The 23,344-nt window shown below is 39.2% G+C and overlaps 1 non-coding gene across 1 annotated transcript; it reads left to right on the plus strand.

Annotated features, from left to right (window-relative positions):
* Positions 1-1,541: 1,541 nt before the first annotated feature.
* On the plus strand, positions 1,542-1,646 carry LOC129406631 (U6 spliceosomal RNA). Its single transcript, XR_008631119.1, has one exon. It is a non-coding gene; the product is annotated as a U6 spliceosomal RNA (small nuclear RNA).
* Positions 1,647-23,344: the final 21,698 nt, after the last annotated feature.

A 23,344-nucleotide genomic window follows, 5' to 3' on the forward strand; every position in this document is an offset into this window, starting at 1 on the left:
ATTGCAAAGATTTTTTTCCATTTTTAAGTAAACAATATACTAGATACTTGAAAAAACTTATAAAATAACTGAAAGCATGAGATAATCAAACATGACTATAATTCAAAATAAATGCTTCTAGAATATTTTTATTTGCATATACAATCAAATGACTCAAATCTGCATGTTTCAATTGAACACTTATAGCCATAACATTCATGTACATATTTTTTGCTCACTTTTCTTTGTCTGTAATTCTGGAGGAAACCCATGATTTCCAGTACTTCCTGGAAAATTCCTCCAAACTGGTTATCAGAAAGAGGAAAACAGAACATACACATAGCTGGGCTGGGTTTGTCTTTATAATGTGATTTCCCATCCAATAGCATAACTAATATTTCAAATGTTACTTATGTCTACTACAGCTTTTTAGTTATACATGTAATCTTAGTCTCTTAATTTTACACAATTATAGTGTTTCAAAAGGTAATATTAACATTTACAAATTCCAAGTACAAGAAACAAAAGCTGCATTAAAACCCATAACACATTTTTTAAACATTTATATTTTGCCTGAACTTTTCCATTTGCTTAAACATATAATTTTGTGACTTTCAATATTTGTCAATTTTTTTCTCATAATTGATGACATTGGGAGAAATGATATTGTGTCTCATATGAAGTATTCTGTTTAATTTGGTTGTGTACAAATAGACATATTTTGTCATTACCCTAAAGCATGTCAAAATTTTACTAATACCTTCATATATGTATATATATTTATATGCATTTACGTATTTTCACTTGTCCTAGAATTTTTTTGTCCTAGAAATAAAAGAGAAGTGGTAGGGCTACTACAAAGGAGGATGTCCAGATTCTCAAAAAGTAGAAGCATCTAAAATTCTTCTAGGGCCATATAATGGGAGTTTGTTTATCATTGCTATGATATTTTACTTCAGTAATGCTTTGTGACACCAGAAATGTTTTTGGTTGATACTATATTAAACATTTCAGACAGATTTTATAGTTTTGCATGAAACATGATACATTAGCAAATGGGAGATTGCATAATTTTTTTTTTTAGTTTTTGCTTCTTTCATGTTGGGTGGAACTGCATTTTTTTTTTTGGAAAAAGAATCAGAGAGACAGGGGAGATGAGGAGTGGAGTTGAGGAAGGAAGTGGGAGGATACAATTAATATTTTGGTTTTCAAGTGAAACTAGTTACATATAATACCCAGAAATTTTTGTGTTATTTTATATTAGTTGTACACCTACATTATTAACTTTTCAAGACTAGTTTTGTTTGTTTGGAATTTGGGTCATACCTGGCAGTGTTCATGACCTGATCTGGCTTGGTGCTCAGGGGATGATGCAGTGTCAATTCTGGGACCAGGCATTTTGCAAGCAAGATATGTGCTCCTTACCTTTTGAGCTACCTTCCAGGACTCTCAAGACTTTTATTTTAAAAGTAATGTATCACTGTATCACTGTCATCCCTTTGCTCATTGATTTGCTTCAGCGGGCACCAGTAACATCTCCATTGTGAGACTTGTTGTTACTGGTTTTAGCTGTGCTACACATATACTAAAATTAGAACAACGGAGAAGATTAGCATGGCCCCTGCACAAGGATGACTTGCAATAGTAATGTAACTATGCAAAAGTCACTGTCACTGTCACTGTCATCCTGTTGCTCATCTATTTGCTCGAGCGGGTACCAGTAATGTCTCCATTGTGAGAATTGCTACTGTTTTTAGCATATCAGATACACCACGATATGCTAAGCCTGGGTAGCTTGCCAGGCTCTACCGTGCAGGTGAGATACTCTCAGTAGCTTTCTGGGCTCTCAGAGAGGGGCAGAGGAATTGAGTCGGGTTGTCCACATACAAAATAAACACCCTACTAGACATCTAAGTTTTAAATGAGGTATTTATAACAACTTTGAATCTGGCTCATTGACGTAAAGAGAGGGGTTCGGCAGGGTGATACCATTTCACAAAATCTCTTCAGTGCCACCCTCAAGAACGTCATGTGACAACGATTGGAATGGGAAGGAATGGGAGTGAAGATAGACAGTCGGCAACTACACCAACTCTGCTTCCCTGATGACATCGTCTCATAATGCCAAACATTAGCCAAGCGGCTCAAATGCTGGCCGACTTTGACCACGAGTGTGGAAAGGTCAGACTGCAGCTGAATCTCAGCAAAATGATGTTCATGAAAAATGAACTAGTCCCTGATGTTCCATTTGCTCTCAATGAAACGAACATCTCCGAATGTAGCAGTTGTGTGTATCTGGGTAGAGAACTCAACATGAGGAACAACTTGGTGCCAGGAGGAAGAGAACAACATGAAACGCCTTCAAGAGCATTGAAGAAGTGGTTAAGAGGATGAAGAACTTCCAGCTCCAGGCACATCTTTTCAACTCCACCATTCTTCCTGCACTAACATAGGCCTCAGAGACCTGGGCCCTACGTAAATAGGATGAGAATGCTCTTCAGGTATCCCCCAGAGGAATCAAAAGAGCTATGCTAGGAGTATCACATTTCACTCAAGTGACAGAAGGAATCCAGAGTTCCGACCTCCGTCCACAACCAAGAATCACGGACGCTGTCTCATTTGCCAAGGTGTCAAAAATCAGATGGGCTGGACATATAATGCGATACAGAGACGACCGCTGGACTAGAGCTCTCACGAACTGGATTCCACGGGATGTCAAAAGACCACGTGGCTGCCCACCAATGAGATGGTCAGACTTCTCCGTCAAAACCCTGAATGAATATGCAAAAGTATACTAAATAATTTGGTTTTGAATATGTGCATTAAATGATATCCTCAATTAAATATAATATATATCATATCATATAGCTCTCTTATTAGTATGATTTCAAATTATTTACTGTAACATGAAGCTTTGTTATAATAGTAATAAATTAGTTTCTTTACCTTTTCTATGAAATGTATTTTAATTTAATAAGAATTGTCAGAGTTATTGGAATTTTTCACTTCCATGATTGGCATTAAACTTGCAGTAAACAAACTTAAATCATGCATTAATTTTATTACGTATTTCTATTTTGTAATAGCGGTTTACAACTATTTATTCTTGGGGCTGGAGTGATAGCATAGCGGGTAGGGCGTTTGCCTTGCACGCGGCCGACCCGGGTTCAAATCCCAGCATCCCATATGGTCCCCTGAGCACCGCCAGGAGTAATTCCTGAGTGCAGAGCCAGGAGTAAGCCCTGTGCATCGCCAGGTGTGACCCAAAAACCAAAAAAAAAAAAAAAACCAACTATTTATTCTTTATAAGAACCATGATGTACTAACTGAATTTGCATTTAAAAATTTAACTTATATTAGCAGTTGCTTTAATTTTCTCTGATGTTTTTATTTCCCATATATATTATACTCATTGGGCCTTTATGTGAGAAAACATCTACTTCATAAAATTTGCAAAATGGCAACATGATACATATAGACAACAGTGGCAAATTTATACGTGGGCAAGTGGTTCTAAGAAATATAGAGTGGTGTGATACTGGGAATTATTTTCATATCAAAGTTTATTTTTTAAAAAAAATCATGTTAGAAAGATTTTTATACCCATAACATATTCATAAAGAGAACAGTGACTATATATAGAAAATGTAGATGCCTTAAAGAGAAGATCAAAGCAAAAACAGAGTTGGCAGATTCATGCCAGTGAAACTGAGAATTGTAGTGGTCATGATACAGCTACAGTTGGCATGTAACTTTGCATAGAGAAAGTGTAAGGTTCTCACCAGTCTACTGATATATACCCAGTATAAATATTGGATTTGGGGACTAGAGCGATAGAACAGCTTGTAGTACACTTACCTTGCATGTGGCCAACCTGGATTCATTCTCTGACATCCCGTAAGGTCCTTCCAAGCCCTGCCAGGAGTGATTCCTGAGAGCAAATACTGAAGTAGGTCCTTAGCACCACTGGTTGTGACACCCCCAAAATGGAACAAACGAAAGATTGTGTTTAGAAGAAATCAAAGCAAATATGTATTAAAGCGCTACCATTAGTTATCTCAGAACTGGAAAATAACATAAAACAAAAGTAATGCAGGCTGTATGTTACTATATCAAGAGCATAGAAAGTTTTTTTTTTTACTACATTAATTAAGCATCTTTAATATACCTTAATGAACAATTGGAGTTCTGCATTATTTTTATTGCACATTCTTTATACTTGTATTGTACCTATACATGTATATATTTGAATACATTAAAAACACCTTTATTCTTTTACCAAAGAGAGGTTCAATTTTTTACAACATTCTATGTTTATGGATATATTCATCTATTCATCTTCTCTTTAAATATCTATATCTAAAAATACCCTCTGAGAAATTCAACATAGAAAATAACTAGATTATGAACACTTTTTATTTTTGTAATAAGAGTTCTCATGTTTAGTCAATAAAATTTAAATATATTTCTAGGTTTTTGTTTGGGAGTTGTTGGACCACATCCACTTTTGCTTGGGGCTTACATTTACTCACTGCTCAGGGATCACCCCTGGCAATAGTTAGGGAACCATACATGATGTTAGAGGTCAAATTCAGGTAAGCTGTGTGCAAAGTAAGCACCAAAATCCCTATACTTTCTCTCTGTTCCTGTTTGTTATTCTTTTAATCAAATACTGTGTGCATATAATTAGGGGGATAATTCAAAATAGTGAACAATCCATATTGCTGATATGCTTGAAATGTAATTCAAAATGTAAGACATAAACATTTACCACGTAATTGGACCAAACAGATAATTGCTCACATTTTTCGCACACATATAGAAATTGTATGCATTCAATAAACAAATATGCTTTGGGCAATTTTTAAAATGTGAAAGGAGATTTGGGAATTAGATTAAGATAAGGAGGAAATGTGTTATGTAATATGTAAATTTATCTTTTACTTCACATACTTTATTCCCTATTGCAGCCTTGTTTACAACAAAATACATTGCCTTTTCTCATAGAGCACCATAAGCAATTATATTAAGTTCTAATAAAAAAGTATAGGAATCATTAAGTTATTCATAAGCATATAAATTAAGAACTGTATTCAGTCAGTGGAATATATGTATCATTTGCTGATAATCAGCTACAGTCCTTTAAATCTAAAGTGTTCATTCTCTCATGAAAGGTTGTACTTTACTGGGGAATCCAGTTCTCGACTGTCTGAGCACTTTGTTAAAGCATGTGGTTATCTTAGCATTATTCATGACTGCTCAAGCTCTGGCCCTCGTGTGGTTATTAATCTTGGTAGTAAAGAGGGTGAAGACAGGAAGTCTCACAAAATCTGTTAATTACAGATTATAATATGTCTGTTAGGGTTTAGTTTCATACCCAATTTAATCACGAAGGAGATTTCATTCTGGGAAGCAGTGCACATTCTCCTTTAGGTAAAATTCCTTATACGAATCAAGATGGGAGAATGGTATCTTTCTCTCCTTCAGTTAAAGCAATGCCAAAGGACTTGTATCCTTGTGGCCGATAAGAAAGAATCCCATGTCCCAAAAGTATGGTAGTATTTGAGCTTGTAAAAATAACTGGTGTGTGACCATGAAATTTGAATAGACCTAGAAAAAAATATCTTGTCATTTAAAAACAGGAAAAAAATGCAGTTTAGAAAAGAGTTAAGTATAAAGAATTCAAAGACTTAATACCGATGAAAATAAATTAGTCACTGATTTAAAACTTTGATTAATATCCTTTGCCTCTCTTGCTATTTAAGACCTCTGTACAAAATTTAGTGGGGGCTTGTTTTCAAATTACAAAGTAGAGAACTTTTACTTAGTTGTCCCTAGTAATAGAAAGATTAGAGTTAGAAAAATTAAATCTACAGTTTATACGGACTGGAGCAATAGCACAGCAGGTAGGGCATTTGCCTTGCCTGCTGCTGACCTGGGTTTGATTCCTTGGTCCCTCTTGGAGAGCCTGGCAAGCTACCCATGGCGTGTTTGATATGCCAAAAACAGTAACAACTAGTCTCACAATGGAGACGTTACTAATGCCAGCTCTAGCAAATCTATGAACAATGGGAGGACAGTGCTACAGTGCTGCAGTTTATAGACATAACAAATGAAATGTATCCAAGTGATGACTGTCATTCAGTTCGCTGTATATTGGTAAAATTTACACTATATCACCCTTATATCATTCCATTTTTTCTCAACGGAATGAACATCTCTGAATGTAATAGTTATGTGTACCTAGGTCGAGAAGTCAACATGACAAACAAATGAACTGCGCAGGAGGAAGAGAGTGGTGTGGAACGCCTTCAAGACCATCGAAAAAGTGGTTAAGAGGATGAAGAAACTCCAGCTCTGGGCACATCTCTTTGACTCCACCTTTCTGAGCACAAAATACTCATCAGAGACCTGAGTCCTATGAAAACAGGATAAGAAGGCTATTCGGGTCTAAAAGAGCAATAGAAAGCTATGCTTGGGGTATCATGTTTCACTCAAGTGAGAGAAAGAATCCAGAGTTCTGGCCTTTATCAAAAATCAAGAATCAGGAATGCTGTCTCGTTTGCCAAGTCACCAAAAATTAGATGGGCCAGTCCTGTAATGCGATTTGGAGATGACCACTGGACTAGAGCTGTTACCAACTGGATTCCATGGGACATAAAAAGAATGCCTGACTGCCCACCTATGAGATGGTCTGACCATCTTCATCAAGGCCCTGAATGAACGGTTTGAGGCTCTTAGTATTCCTAGAGCGAGAAGATGCCATTGGGCTACACTAGCATGAAACAGAAATGAATAGAGATATTACTGGTGCCCATTCAAGCAAATCGATGAGCAACAGGATTACAAGTGATACAAGTGGTATCATTTTTATAGAAAAATATGTAAATCACCAATGCATAGCTTGCTTTCACAGAGAAACATGACCAAATTTAGGAATAGAAATAGAAAAAATCCCTTAAAATTTTCCTTCCCTCTGCTCTTTTTGTCACTCTTCACTCTCTCAATCCTTACTTCAGTTGGTGATAATTTTGGACTGATTTTGAACTTTGTAGTGTTAAAGTATTCAGTATTTGTGATTTTGTGTCTTGCTGTTTTCATTCAACGCTTTCTTCCCAAGATTCATTTGTATTTCTTGTCCAGGCAGTGGTTCACGTTCTTGCAGTTTTATGCTTTTCCCAGTATATATTTTTACTTGTTTGTAGTTTTCCACTTTTCTTGTTGGTTTTCACTGTTGTGCACATTATTGTGCATTATATTGTGCACACACATTTCTTTATCATTACTGTTAGTATTAGTACTGGAGGATAATTTCTTACAATATTTCCTCTTGATAAGTGACTTCCAAGTGGAGTCAATTCATACTGAAATGTACATATATGTATACATAACACACAGATGCTTTCAGTATCTCACGGACTCTGGGCTCAATGGGACCCGGGAGCAGAGATCCTCTGCCTACTTCCCCCAGTCTCAGTGATCCAGGGTCATGCCCATAAACCACCTCCTGCTGGCGCCAGACAATCTCATCGGCCACCATCCAGAACTCACGGCTGCTTCTCCCAGAAGGGAGAATAAAATGAGGCCCCCATAACCATGCCGCCATACTCCAAGTGAGGCTGTTTTCACTCAGGGTGCCCCAAAGAGTGAGAGCCCCAAGGGACCCAGCCCCAAAAGCTGACCTTCACAATCCAACCACCGTCACACTCCAGGCCACTATCCACATGCTCAGGCCAAGCTTCATGTATGAGTGAACATATTCCTAAACCCCATGACTGCAACATTATAAGACACTCCCTACTCATTTTCCATAATTACCACACCATATTTGATTAGAGACAAGATGGTGCTGACACCGCCCAAACCCCTCGTGCTCTCCCAAACCCGGCTCACCATCTCGCCTTAGACAAGGTGTGGCTCAGCACGCCAGGTATGGAACTCTATGCGTGATCCCTGCTGGAACTCTACAAGTGATAACTGATGGACATCACTGGCTGTTTTGTAAGATTCAGACAGAATGGCATAGATGGGGCACAGAGAAACCGCGATGGCGGCCCTAGCGTTGCCGCCTGCCATGGCCAGGCTGAGTCACAATGCCATCGGAGATAGAGCCATGGCAGCAGCGCTTGAAGTGGCTCATCCACTATGGGGTGCTGTCAGCCAACCACTGGGTGACCTGAGACTCAGCAAAGGTGTTCAACTTGGCATAGATCCTCCGTGATAGGGCCCTGCTCTGCCAGCTGATCAACAACTTTCAGGCACATTCCATCAACCTTAAGGTGATCAACCTGAGGCCGCAGATGTCCCAGGTGCTGCCCAGAGACGCAGGCAGTTGCATATTTGTCAGTGTGCAGGTCGTTACAATATGCCAGTTGACCAAAAGCTTACATTTGGTAGACTGGGAATACCTGTAAAGGCTATTAGAGGCTGCCCCCAAAGCCTCCGTCTCTCTCGGAGAGCCCGGCATGCTACCGAGAGTATCCCACCCACGTGGCAGAGCCTGGCAAGCTACCTGTGGGTACTCGATATGCCAAAAATAGTAACAACAAATGTCCTCATTCCCCTGATCCTGAAAGAGGCCCCAATATGCCATCGGGCTATGATAGCACATGATAGGAAAATGGAGATGTTACTGGTGCCTGCTTGAGCAAATCGATGAACAACAGATTGACAGTGATAGTGATTATATTATGCCTATATATAAAGATTACTTGTAGAAACTGCCTAAATTGATATACCCATCATTATTTGTTTTCCCTTCCCTGGCTGAACTTCTGTTGCTTCCTGTTATTGGACATTCTTATCTACAAACACAATTTGCTCTCTCTAGAGTTTGTGGCTGTGATTCTTCTTCTGGGAAGCCAAATCAAGGTAAAATGCAATTAGAAGAATAATGAGTAGACACTACAGGGAAAAACTGAGATGGTGAGACAGTAGGATTTTCATGTGGATGTGTTGAGTTTACCTGGGTTCCACATACCTGGGTTCCTCTGTCAGTATGTGAGATCCGTGGCTGAGATCTCAAAGCCTGCTCGGATTGGGACTGGGCCTCCTCCACCCAGATCCCTGTTTTCCAGTAGCTTGGCAGTCACACCCACAAACTGCCCCTGGTACCATGTAATTTCATCAATGGCCAAGATCCAGAGACTATAAAACAAAGTTCCCGGAAGAGAGAAATGCAGAATATCACACTGCAGAACCTGGCAAGCTACCTGTGGCATATTCGATATGCCAAAATAGTAACAATAATAAGCCTTATTCCCAAGATCCTGAAAGAGACATGGATGAATGGAGATATTACTGGCACCTGCTTAAGCAAATCTATGAGCAACAGGACGACAGTGATACAGTGATGTTGAGTTTGTATATAATGATATGTGTAGTATAGTCATTTAAACAATGCTAAATATTACTTACAAATGAAGTTTGTTTTTATTTCCTGGTGTCTAATTTTCTTCAATTGTGACTTACAGGTTTTGTTTATGTCTTTCACATACATTGTTAAGTTGATTCCTTAGGACACTATTATATTGAGTTATCATTTTGATTTTTTTCTAACCTAGTTCATTTTTAAAATTTTATAATAAAAGAAGATACAAGGTATAATATACTGTTAATTTATTCAAAGTGAATTATTTCATTATTAGTTCATGTATAGGATTAAATACTTATAAATTGGACCAGAATTCATGAGACACATACATTTAGGAATATTGAGTCAGAACTCTGAAGGATATGGACCTAAGCATTGTCTTCTGTACAAGAATTATTGCTTTAAAGGTAACATTAGGATAGGAGTTGAAGGTCTAGGACACTTTGGTGTCTATGTTGTGCAGTGGATGTGTATATCAAATTCATGAACAATAAGATTATTGGACATTCTTATCTACAAACACAATTTGCTCTCTCTAGAGTTTGTGGCTGTGATTCTTCTTCTGGGAAGCCAAATCAAGGTAAAATGCAATTAGAAGAATAATGAGTAGACACTACAGGGAAAAACTGAGATGGTGAGACAGTAGGATTTTCATGTGGATGTGTTGAGTTTACCTGGGTTCCACATACCTGGGTTCCTATGTCAGTATGTGAGATCCGTGGCTGAGATCTCAAAGCCTGCTCGGATTGGGACTGGGCCTCCTCCACCCAGATCCCTGTTTTCCAGTAGCTTGGCAGTCACACCCACAAACTGCCCCTGGTACCATGTAATTTCATCAATGGCCTTATCAACTAAATTACACTTTTTTATTTGTTTTGGGGCCATACACACTGATGCTCAGGGTTACTCTTGACTGTGCACTCTGGAATTACTCTGGGCAGTGCTTGGGGGTACATATGGGATTTGGGGATTGAACCCAGGTCAACCACATGCAAGGAAAGTGCCCTACCCACTGTACTATCTCACCAGTCCCACTACAATCATTTTAAAGAGAATCGTTGCTATGACTACTCAAAAGGAAGGATAGAAATATCTGAGGGAGATTTTGGAGTCTCTGGGTAGGCATTTGAGAAATGTTCTCTAAAATCACGGATTGCATTGTTACTGGTGTTGGTGCTTGCAATAACCCCAGGGTAAGATTCCAGATGGTTGGGGGTTTGTCTTTTTCTTTCCTGAAGTTAACATGGTTATGGTTAAAGGGTCAAGGACAGATGGAAGAGGGTGATGGTGGTAGTGGAGGAACTTTTTTGTCATCACTGAGAGAATGCTTTTGACCTACTGTTGGCTTGATAGATTTTATAAATGAATATGTAGGAAAGTTGAGCATGTGGGAATTGTGTATTTGAATATGTGTTTATGCATGAGAACTGTTGGGACACATTTCCCCAATAGTCTAAGGAGTGGCAACTGCCCATATTTATGAAGTTTTTATCTTTGGCCATCAATTCTGTTCCACTGGTTCACAGCCAGCCTTTATTCCAGTACTGTACTCTGGTACTGGGAATTATCTGAATCAAAAGGAGAACAGGTCAAGTGGTGTTAATTTACTAGATGTGTGAGAAAAGTTTTCATGATGACATTTACCAGAACATTGATTCATGAATATGCATTTTTTTCTCCAAGGGTAGCTTGATTTGGACAGTTCTTGAGGAATTTCAGTGTTGGTTGTAAAAAATAGCATCTCATTGTGGTTAGAGTGTTTTTTTTTCATTTTCTCCAGTACTCAAAGAAAGATTTTTCCTGAGGTTATGTTTTTAATCTATGTTATTCTGCCCATTTTCTTACCCAGGCTCAAGTAGTATGCATCCAACTTGAAAATTTGATATGATGTCATTGAGTTGTATCTACCTATGCATTTCTCTCTCATCCTGTCAACCTACATTTAACATTTATTGACAATTACTTCTTAGTTGTTCTTAACATTTTCTTAAGCCACAACCCCTGGTGTATATATATATATATGTATATATATACACACATATGTGTATATATATACATATATAGTGTGTGTTTGTGTCTATGCATATATATGTGCATAAATGTGTGTACATAAATGACTCACATAGATATATGCAACTTCATAACCTTAGTGTGTCACTACTTTCATAATTTGTACTTAACAATGCATATTCATTATCAGTATAAAGTAAAATACTAATGTATTTTGATAGCTTGTGAAATGGTGGCTACAGAAGGTCTGGTTGATTCCAACATACGTATGTGCTTAACTTATTTGCGTTGGGTGGACGGGGTTCTCAAGTGGTACTCTGTAATTCTGGAGGCCCCTCCAGAGATTCTTAGCCATCTTGGCCAAAGGTCCAGTGCAAGTATTTGAGAATGACCTACTGCTTGGAACTGTAGTCCTGGCTGTGACATGGACCATCCCAATGGTACTCAGGGGGCTCCAGAGCCACATCCTGGATGTTCAGATGCTGAAGGAATTGGACCATGAGACACTGAGGAATTGGACCAAGGTTGGCTACCAACCTCAAGGCATGCAACTTAACCCCTATACAATCTCCAGGCCACACAATTTCTTTTCTTGCACTGAGCATGTTTTAAGATTTACCCTCTGTAACATTTATATATACAATATAGAATTTGTAACTATGATCACCATGATCTACATTAAATCCTTATTACATTTATTTTATAACTGGAAAGTCATACATTTTTTACCTCCCTTTTGCCCCCCCAACACACACACACACACACACTTAATCTCAGATCATTACCTGCCCGATTTTTTCTGCACCTACTACTAATCTTTCTTGATGTTTTTGTAGTTGAAATTTTATTGTTGTTTATAGATTGAATAAATGAGATTATAAGGTATTTGTCTACTCTCTCTAATTTATTTTCATTAGCGGAATGCTTTTGGGGGTGGAGGTGGGGATCCCTGGCAATGATCAGCACTTGCTCCTAGCTCTGTGCTCTGGGATCACTCCTGGCTGCTCAGGAAATCATATAGAGTGCAGGAAATTGAACCCAAACTGGCTGTAGCATGATGCTTTATAATTTTGTCACAAATAAGATTTCCCTCTCTTTCTATAGCTGAGATATTTTGTTGTATATACATTTATTTATTCATCTGTCCATTGATGGACAACGGTCATATCCATACTGTGGCTCTTATAAATAATGCAGCAGTGAACAGGGGGGGAGTGCCTATGTCTGTTCAACTACTTACCTTCATTTGTTCCTGATGAATTTCTAGATCATCAGGATTGGAAAGATTTAAACTTTCTATAAGTTTTTGAAAATATTTTCCCACATGATTGTATAAAGTGTCATACATATGTTTAAATATTTTTATTATTTTCCTGTTAGCATTGCATGCCATTTTATTTGTGCATATCACTTTCTAGAAAAGTTCTGTTGTTTCCATAATGTTGCTATTATGCACCATGGTACTAAATGTACATGCAGATAAACCCAGACCAGAAGAAGTTATCAAGAAATCTTGATGCAAATTTTCAGATTGAAAACATTTATGCTTCTAACTCTGCCATAAAAATAATAATATACTTGGTGTGTAGAAATTCAACAGACCTATTTTTTTTGGTGGTATGAGCAGACAGTGCTCCATACAGATGGGATTATTGCCATGTTGGAGGAGGTCACATCTGGCCCACATCAGCTGCTGATACTGTTGCTTTGGAAAGGGATTAACATATGATGTTCTGTGTTTCTGTATCTCCCAGCAGAGGGTGAGGGTTCCTATATCCACACTAACACTAATTGTTTTGATTTATTATTATGTGTGTTAACCTCACTTTTGTGAGTTAGTATTTCATTTTCATTTTCTCTGCATGTCTCAGGTGATAACAGAATTTTTTTCATATACCTATTGCTCATGTATATGTCTTCATAAGAACATGTATGTTCACCTCTTCTCCCCACTTTTTTGGATGAATTTATTTGTTTTATTATTACAAGGAAACTGGAGCGATAGCACAGCAGGTAGGGCGTTTGCCATGCATGCGGCTGACACGGGTTCAATTCCTCCGTTCCCCTCGGAGATCCCGGAAAGCTACTGAGAGCATCCAGCCCACACGGCAGAGCCTGGCAAGCTATTTCTGGCGTATTTGATATGCCAAAAGCAGTAACAAGAAGTTTCACAATGGAGACGTTACTGGTGCCTGTTTGAGCAAATCAATGAACAACTGGATGACAGTGCTACAGTGCTATTTATTGTTACAAGAGAAATACGCTTATTTTTGAGCAATGGGATATCTTGGCTTGTCCTATTCTTATTGCTAAAATGTCTACAAATTGATCATGTGCTATTTATTACAGGTATGGCATCTTGTCTATAAATAAGTGCTAATCATCTAGCAACTGGGAATACTGTTGTGCTATTTTGCAAGATTGAGTTATTAACTTCATTCGACCATCAGTGACAACTGGTTTATTGTTTCTTTGAATCCTCAAGGAAATATGTAAATATTGAATTTAAAGAGAAAGGTTGGCTTTCCGGCCCCGTGCGAGATTGACCCCGGAGGCAACTGAACCACTTTGGACACGAGCGGTGCCCCCAAAATGCCTCCAAACTGTGTGCTCGGAGCTTCTGGCCCAGGCGCTGCCGGCAGGGTATGGTCTTTTCTCTCTCAACTCCTTCTTATTGAACGCAGTGAGGCAATAGCCGGTTTTTAGACTATACAGGAAGCCCGGGAAAGCCGATGGGCGGGACTTCCGGATCCGCCCTGTGCCGGCCGACATTTAAGCACAGAGCCATGTGGGGACGCTCCTTTCCGGCCCCGCTCGAGATCGACCCCGGAGGCAACTGAACCACTTTGGACACGAGCAGCGCCCCCAAAATGCCTCCAAACTGTGTGCTCGGAACTTCTGGCCCAGGCGCTGCCAGCGAGTGATGCAATTACCAAAAGAATTTTCCCTGGACTTCATATAGAAATCCAAAACCGCGCAGCTGCTATCGCAACGAAGTGAAACTTACCACCTAATATCTCTTCATTGTCAGCAACGTGTAAATGTTCCTTTTTGGCAGGGCTTAATGTGGGGAGAAACTCCAAACAATAGTACTAAGTTTTTTGTTGAAGGGTAAAAGATTGTAGCGATAGAATTTTAGGCAGAATTTTCCCTGGACTTTATATAGAAACCCAAAACCGCGCGGCCGCGGCAGCCTAATGTCATCTAATCATCAGCAATATGAAATGGTTCCTTTGTAATGGGTTGGACTTTGGGGGGACCATAATAGGGTTAAAGTTTGTAGCGACGTGTAATTTCTGGCTGTACTTTCCCTGGACTTTATACAGAAATTCAAAGCCGCGAGGCTGCTGCCATGGCCGCGCAACCTATTGTCATTTAATCATCACCAATATGAAATCGTTCCCTTTTAATGGGTCGGACTTTGGTGGGAAATCCTAACAAGAATAGTAAGTCTTTTGCTGAAATATTGAAGGCTACCAAAGTGGTAGCCATCTCTATAGGCTGAACTAAGCCATATCCCCACGCCGGCTGAGAAGAAATATCCTTCTTTCTCGGGAAGAAATGCGGCGTGGCGTTAACCATAGTATGATGTCCATTAAGCTGACACGGACCTGGTGGTGTGGGAATGGGATACAAGGGAATAAATTATTATGTACTTGGAACAGCGGGACACTGGTGGAATCTTGAGCCGGGGCCGATACCAGCGTATTACTTTTGGTTCCAGAAACTGCTTGCAGACATTCTACCAGACTATCAACTAAGCCAGAGCCCCACGCCGGCTGATGACGAGAAATAACCATCTTTCTTGGTTTGTTTTCCCTTTGTCAGGCAGCGTGGTGATTACTAAGCAGGCATGATCTCGGTGGCGCGGGACGAGGGGGGAAAAAAAATAGAAAAGTTATGTAACAAACAGCGGGACTTAATATCTCTACATTCTCAGCAATAGAGAGCCATCAAATGCTTCCTTGACAGTGGGACTGTCTTTTCTTTTTTGGGGGGAAACCCTAGCAACAATAGTGAGTTATGTATTGAAACATGGCCTGTAACCAAGATAAAGTGTAAACGAAGTGAAACTTATCACTTACAAGGGCGGGGACTGGGAAGGCGGGAGGGGGTGGGAGGTATAATGGGGTGGTTGGTGATGGAATATGGGAACGGGTGAAGGGAAGGGTGTTTGAGTATTGTATAACTGACATAATCCTGAGAACTATGTAACCCTCCACATGGTGATTCAATAAAATTTAAATTAAAAAAAAAAAGAGAGAAAGGTTGGATGATTGTTTTTATTTTTTTATTTTTATTTTTTTATAAATTTTATTGAATCACCATGTGGAGGGTTACATAGTTCTCTCAGGATAAGTCAGTTATACAATACTCAAACACCCTTCCCTTCACCAGTGCCCATATTCCATCACCAACCACCCCATTATACCTCCCGCCCCCTCCCGCCTCTCCAGTCCCCGCCCTTGAAAGTGATAAATTTCACTTCGTTTACACTTTATCTTGGTTACATTCCATGTTTCAACACATAACTCACTATTGTTGCTAGGGTTTCCCCCCAAAAAAGAAAAGATAGTCCTACTGTCAAGGAAGCATTTGATGGCTCTCCATTGCTGAGAATGTAGAGATATTAAGTCCCGCTGTTTGATACATAACTTTTCTATTTTTTTCCCCCCTCGTCCCGCGCCACCGAGTTCACGCCTGTTTAGTAATCACCACGCTGCCTGACAAAGGGAAAAAAAAAAATGAAAAAGATGGTTATTTCCCATCATCAGCGGGTGTGGGGCTCTGGCTTAGTTGATGGTCTGGTAGAATGTCAGCCCGCAGTTTCTGGAACCAAAAGTAATACGCTAGTATCGGCCCCAGCTCGAGGTTCCACCAGCGTCCCGCTGTTCCAAGTACATAATAATTTATTCCCTTGTATCCCATTCCCACACCACCAGGTCCGTGTCAGCTTAATGGACATCATACTATGGTTAACGCCACGCCGCATTTCTTCCCGAGAAAGAAGGATATTTCTTCTCAGCCGGCGTGGGGATATGGCTTAGTTCAGTCTATAGAGATGGCTGCCACTTTGATTGCCTTCAATACTTCAGCAAAAGACTTACTATTCTTGTTAGGATTTCCCACCAAAGTCTGACCAGTGAAAAAGGAACCATTTCATATTGGTGATGATTAAATGACAATAGGTTGCGCGGCCATGGCAGCAGCCTCGCGGCTTTGAATTTCTGTATAAAGTCCAGGGAAAGTACAGCCAGAAATTACACGTCGCTACAAACTTTAACCCTATTATGGTCCCCCCAAAGTCCAACCCATTACAAAGGAACCATTTCATATTGCTGATGATTAGATGACATTAGGCTGCCGCGGCCGCACGGTTTTGGGTTTCTATATAAAGTCCAGGGAAAATTCTGCCTAAAATTCTATCGCTACAATCTTTTACCCTTCAACAAAAAACTCAGTACTATTGTTTGGAGTTTGCCCCCAAGGTAAGCCCTGCTAAAAAGGAACATTTACACATTGCTGACAATCAAGAGATATTAGGTCGCGTGGCTGCAATAGCAGCCGTGCGGTTTTGGATTTCTATATGAAGTCCAGGAAATTTCTTTTGGTAATTGCATCACTCGCTGGCAGCGCCTGGGCCAGTATCTCCGAGCACACAGTTCTGAGGCATTTTGGGGGCGCTGCTCGTGTCCAAAGTGGTTCAGTTGCCTCCGGGGTCGATCTTGCGTGGCGGCACAAACGAGCGTCCCCACATGGCTCTGTGCTTAAATATCCTCGGCACAGGGCGGATCCGGAAGTCCGGCTTTCCCGGGCTTCCTGCGTAGTCTAAAAACTGGCTGTTGCCTCGCTGCGTTCAAAAAGAAAGAGTTGAGAGAGAAAAGACCATACCCTGCCGGCAGCGCCTGGGCCAGTATCTCCGAGCACACAGTTTGGAGGCATTTTGGGGGCACCACTCGTGTCCAAAGTGGTTCAGTTGCCTCCGGGGTCGATCTCTCATGGCGGCACAAAGGCAATTGTTTTAAATTTACCCAACTTAGATTCACCAATTAAACTTTGTGTAATTCCTCTAGAAATAATATAGAACGATTTATTTCTTTTGAGAAGTTACTATGTTCTAGGTAATATTAGGATTGAGTTATAGTTTCTGATATTGCTGCAGAAAGTCACTTTGCACAAGTACCCCAACAAGACCCTCAGCACTGTCCTTCTCTCACCTTTGATTCTATCTTTTTCCCCGTCCCTTTGTAGCTTTTAAAGAAAACAATATTCTGAGTTTTACAATAAATTTTTCTGTTTCTGATGAGAGTAATAAGCCAGCTTGTATTTATAAATTCTTTTCAGCTATTTATGATTTTGTTACGTTTTGTAAGTAGGTTATAGTACTTTCTCTTTCAAACTCATTTTATCAAATCATCTGAGTCCTCACATACTGTTATTTTAAATCTAAAATGAGAATGTCAGTAGTTTGTTCCATTTTCATAGTGAACCACAATTATCTCATATTAGAAAAAGACAATTTTTTACTTTCTGATGTCAGATTATTTTTTTAAAATGATTCCCAACTGAACACAAGGGTATAATTTAATTTCTGCTGACATCATAAACTATATGAGTTGAGAGTAAGTAGTTTATGAATGACAGGAGAACAATTAAGTTAAATTATATCCTAAAGATTTATTCCAACAGAATGAAATTTTATAAAAAAAGGAGGTTGATCTATTGAAATTCAAATAATGCATTTTCTTCATAAAGGGCAGTGAGGCAGAATATCTTCCACACAGAGTTATTATTTCATAAGTAAGGTTTAGATAGTGTAAAAGATATTTATGTTACACTGTGAAGAATTAATTTTCATATAATTAGTATAGTCAGAGATTCTATTTTAAGTATTTTAAATATAATGCCCTTTTGTTAATTTTTCTTAATGTTCAAAAATTTTTATAAAAAGTATATTACATGATTTTATAGATTCTTCTGTGTTTTGTTAATTAAAATGATAAACTGTCTAAACTTAAAACAAGCAACAAATAGTATATTACATTAAGATGAATTGTAGGCTGATCATGCAAGGTCATGCAAGATTAAATCACCTGTTTTCATATAATAAATGGGGAAATGACTTTGGCTTATTTAAAGATTATGCAAAATGTTTTTTTACAGTACCAATGAATACTTTTCCACAGTACTGGTATGAAACTACACGTATACTAATGACATTTCCTTTGCATATAACAACTCAGTCATCACATAGATTGGTATTTCATTGCGTCAATGCCTCTTCAAAATATCTTTTAATTTTACATATGTTTTCATTTTCACTTCTACTCGTTTTGTTTGATCCATAATGTTTTTTATTGTCAAATTATATGCACTTTGCTTTCATTGTTGCCATTTTTCTTCTTAATATACATTTCAGATCTATTTAAAATTTATCAGTGTGCCTTTATTTCCCATGTATAAAAGTAAAATCACATAGTAGGGTATACAATGTTATCCAAGATATTGATACTTTTTCTTCTTCACGTTCATCCCCCATTCCTCTATGGAGGAGGGTGGATAGAAATAATACAAACTACTCACTATATTGTTACTATTTCAATCCTTATAAATAATAGTGAATGCTAAGTACATTAGATAATATGTTTTATGCCTCAGTCTGTCCTGCTTATTGTGGGAATAGAATATGCAGCAAGAATCAATATTCTCAACACTCACTTTATATTTCATAGATCATAATTGTAGAATTTTCAAATTGTGAGCCACATTCACAATTTATCATTAATTCCACCATCAAATTTTGTATTTATAAAGGCTTATGGATGAGCATTATAAAGCAAACAATGTTATTTATACTCTGCATAATTTAATTTCAAAGTATTATGGTTTAAACTTTGCAACACCTTTTGTTTTTTTCTCATAGTACAGTGGTTTTTTCCTTCATGGCAGCAGGATGGGGATTTGGGGCACAAGCAATTGTGCTCAAGGCTTAATCTTTTTTTTTTTTTTTTTTGTAATTGAATCACCATGTGGAAAGTTACAAAGCTTTCAGGCTTAAGTCTCAGTTACATAATGCTCAAACACCCATCCCTTCACCAGTGCACATATTCCACCACCAAGAACCTCAGTAAACCTCCCCCCACCCTCCACCCCTCACACCCCCACCCCACCTGCGTAGCTGATAAATTTCACTTTACTTTCTCTTTATTTTGATTACATTTTTTCAACAAAAAACTCACTATTATTGTTTGGAGTTCCCCCGCCTCTGCCAAAGTCAGACCTGCTGGAAAGGAAGCATTTGATAATTTGTTTTCCATTGCTGAGGATGAAGAGATATGAGGTCGTGTGGCCACAATAGCAGCCGCAAGGTCACCCACATCCAAAAAAACAAAAGCAACTGGTGTCAGCGTGGATGTGGGGAGAGAGGGACTCTTCTTCACTGCTGGTGGGAATGCCAACTTGTTCATCCCTTTTGGAAAACAATATGGACGATTCTCAAAAAATTAGAAATTGAGCTTCCATTTGACCCAGCAATACCACTCCTGGGAATATATCCCGGAGAGGCAAAAAGGTATAGTAGAGATGACATCTGCATTTCTATGTTCATTGCAGCACTGTTTACAATAGCCAGAGTCTGGAAAAAAACAGAGTGCCCTAAAACAGATGACTGGTTAAAGAAACTTTGGTACATCTACACAATTGAATACTATACAGTTGTTAGAAAAGATGAAGTCATGAAATTTGCATATAAGTGGATCAACATGGAAACTATCATGTTGAGTGAAATAAGTCAGAAAGAAAAAGACAGACATAGAAAGATTGCACTCATATGTGGGATATAATGTAGCTGAGAGGTACGAGCTAGCAATGATGCAACTTCTGGCAGAAATTTCTCTGGACTTAGTTACTAAAATACTGAAATACAGAAATCAGGGCTTAATCTTGACTCTGCATTCAGGATCACTCCTAGTGGGGATTAGAGGACCATGATGCATCCCAGGGATTGAACCTGGGTTGACCGCATGCAACACAAATGCTCTACCCACTATCTCTCTGACTCCATGTATAGGAGTTCTTTCTGATCAGCATATAAGCAATGAAGATAAGAATGTTTTATAGGTTATCACATATAAACTGTCTATTAACCAAGAAATCTTCATTATGAATTTATTATAGCCTTCCAGCCTCACATTGGGTCTGTGATAACCAACCTTGCCCATCCATGGTTCAGTTTTGGGCATGATGATGTGGTACTCTCAGGCCCAAGGATGCTGGGGACATCCAGGCTTATCCCGGTAGTGCTGGTGTGTCTTCAAGACAACACCTGGCAGTTCTAAGTCTCTATCTAGTGATGCTTGGAGCTTCCAGCACTATACCCTCCAATGCTTGAGGGTGAGGACACTGGTACCAGGAATGGAGTCAGTGTCAGACACTTACTCCCATGAGCTCTCACCCTTATCTAAATCCCTAGCCTCTTTCCTGTGAATCTTCAGTCTTCCTTTATATAGCACTCATTAGAGACAAGACATGCCTATCATCTAAATATTCACCTTTGTTTATTCTTTGCTTTCATGAACCTTTATTTTCTAACTAGTCACTGGCAGAGGAACCCAGGTGTGTGTAATCCCATCAACAGCCAACATCCAGAGAGACTTAAAAGCAAGCTCTCAGAAGCGCTTGGCCGCAAAGTGGCCGCTCAACATCCTTAGTCTACTTCTCCCTCTGGGAGGAACTGGCAATCCTCTGAGAGTTTCCTGCCCATATGGGACAGCCTTGCAAGCTTCCCATGGTGTATTCACATGCAAAATCCAGTAACAAGCTGGATCTCATTCCACTGACCCTGAAGAGATCCCAGTGCAACATCATTTGGAGGGCTGAGTTGAGATAGACTTCTAAGATCTCAGGGAAAGGACGAAATGAGATGTTGCTGAGCCCGCCTGAGAAATCGGTGATTAAGGGGATATCGTGATTGTGATTGTGAGTCACATGCAGTTATGTACACATTTAGCTCTCCTGTTTTGTGTGAAGACCTATCTTTACCTCCAGATTGCCTTCAATTATTAATTTATCTTAATTCTAGGGCTGAAGTGATAGCATAGGAGGTAGGGCATTTGCCTTGCACCGGCCAACCCAGGTTAAATTTCTCCATCCCTCTAGGAGACCTTGGCAAGCTACCGAGAGTATCCCGCTCAAATGGCTAGCTATCCGTGGCATATTCAATATGCCAAAAATATGCCTAAAACAGTAACAACCACTCTCATAATGGAGATATTGCTAGTGCCCGCTCCAGCAAATCGATAAACAACAGGATGACAGTGCTACAGTGGTATCTTAATTCTACTTTACCACCAAGTTTTTAAAAAATATATACTTCCCATACTTAACTAACAGAAGAGAAACCATGATAATGAAGGTGTTTTTTCCAGGCTATGGCTTAACCATTGCACTCTGGGACTTATGACCCCTGCATTTCCCAATTGTGGGAAACTGGACTTAAGAATTTGTGGTAAAAAGCATTATCTATTTAAGTATCTATATATGTGTATGTGTGTTTAATATCACTGTATTACTGTACCATAGTCATCCTGTTGTTTATTTATTTTCTTGAGTGGGCGCCAGTAATGTCTCCATTTGTCCCTGTCAAGTGCTAGTGTAGCCTGATGGCGTATTTGGGGCTCTTTTAGGGTCAGGGGAATGAGGACCATCGTTGTTACTGTTTTGGGCATATTGAGTACGCCATGGGTAGCTTGCCAGGCTCTGCTGTGTGGGTGGGATAATCTTGGTAGCTTGCCGGGCTCTCTGAGAGGGATGGAGGCTTGCTCACAGCTTGTCCTGGGTCCAGTCGTCCCTCTTAGGGACACTGCTTTTGGGGGTGCTAGGAGCTAAGGGAAACTGAGTCAAGAAATCAGATACCCAGGAGTAAATATTATTGGAGTCAATCAGCTCCCAAGTTACAAAGCATAATATTAACTGTCTTCCTGTGTCCATACAGAAAGAACATTGCTTTAAGGTAAACTGCGTTCCCTGCCGCAAGGCTAAAAGAACAAACCCAATGTTATCCTATAGCTCTGCATTTCTTTTTACTATTACTTAAATCTATTTACTTTTCTCTGTCAAATCACTGCCGCCCCACTACATTTCATCATCAGCCTTCCTGTAAATGAGGACAGTATGCAAAGTACATTATAGACGCATGACTTTAATAACAGTTACATTTGATCATGTTACTCCTATAGTTTAAGTAATTAAGTGGATCCCCTAGCAAATCAGAAAACAATGAATAATGACATTCAAAATGGCCAAAAGAAGGCGGGAAAGACAGTATAGCAGGTGAGATGCTTGCCTTGCATGCAGCTAACCTGTGTTAGGTCTCCAGGACCACATATGTTACCTGAACTGGCCAGCGGTGCTCATCAAGCACAGAGCCAGAAGTAAATCTTGACCACAGTCAGGTGTTTGCCAACATTCCCCCATCCAAAAAAAGATAAAAAGAAATATAATATTAAGTAGCAAATAGCATATATCAGATAATGCTTATAATTACAATTAAACCATACCTATGCTGTAATATCATTGTCATCTTTTTCTTTTTTCTATTTATATATTTATGTGTTTGTTTGAAGATAAACTGAGAACATGACATTGCTTTAACATTACATAGCCAGGTAAGAAGCTGACTCTCCCAAAAGATAAAGCTCACAGCAGCAATTTGTTCACATGATCATCTATTGCATATTGATTTAAACTTCTGCTTTTCCCACATGAACATTCATATTTATTTATTTATTTATTTATTTATTTATTTTGCTTTTTGGGTCACACCTGGCAATGCAAAGGGTTACTCCTGGCTTTGCACTCAGGAATTACCCCTGGTCATGCTCAGGGGACCATATGGGATGCTGGGATTCGAACCCGAGTCGGCCACGTGCAAGGCAAATGCCCTACCCGCTGTGCTATCTCTCCAGACCCCCATGAACATTC

Source organism: Sorex araneus, chromosome 7, assembly GCF_027595985.1.
Source record: "Sorex araneus isolate mSorAra2 chromosome 7, mSorAra2.pri, whole genome shotgun sequence".
NCBI lineage: Eukaryota > Metazoa > Chordata > Mammalia > Eulipotyphla > Soricidae > Sorex > Sorex araneus.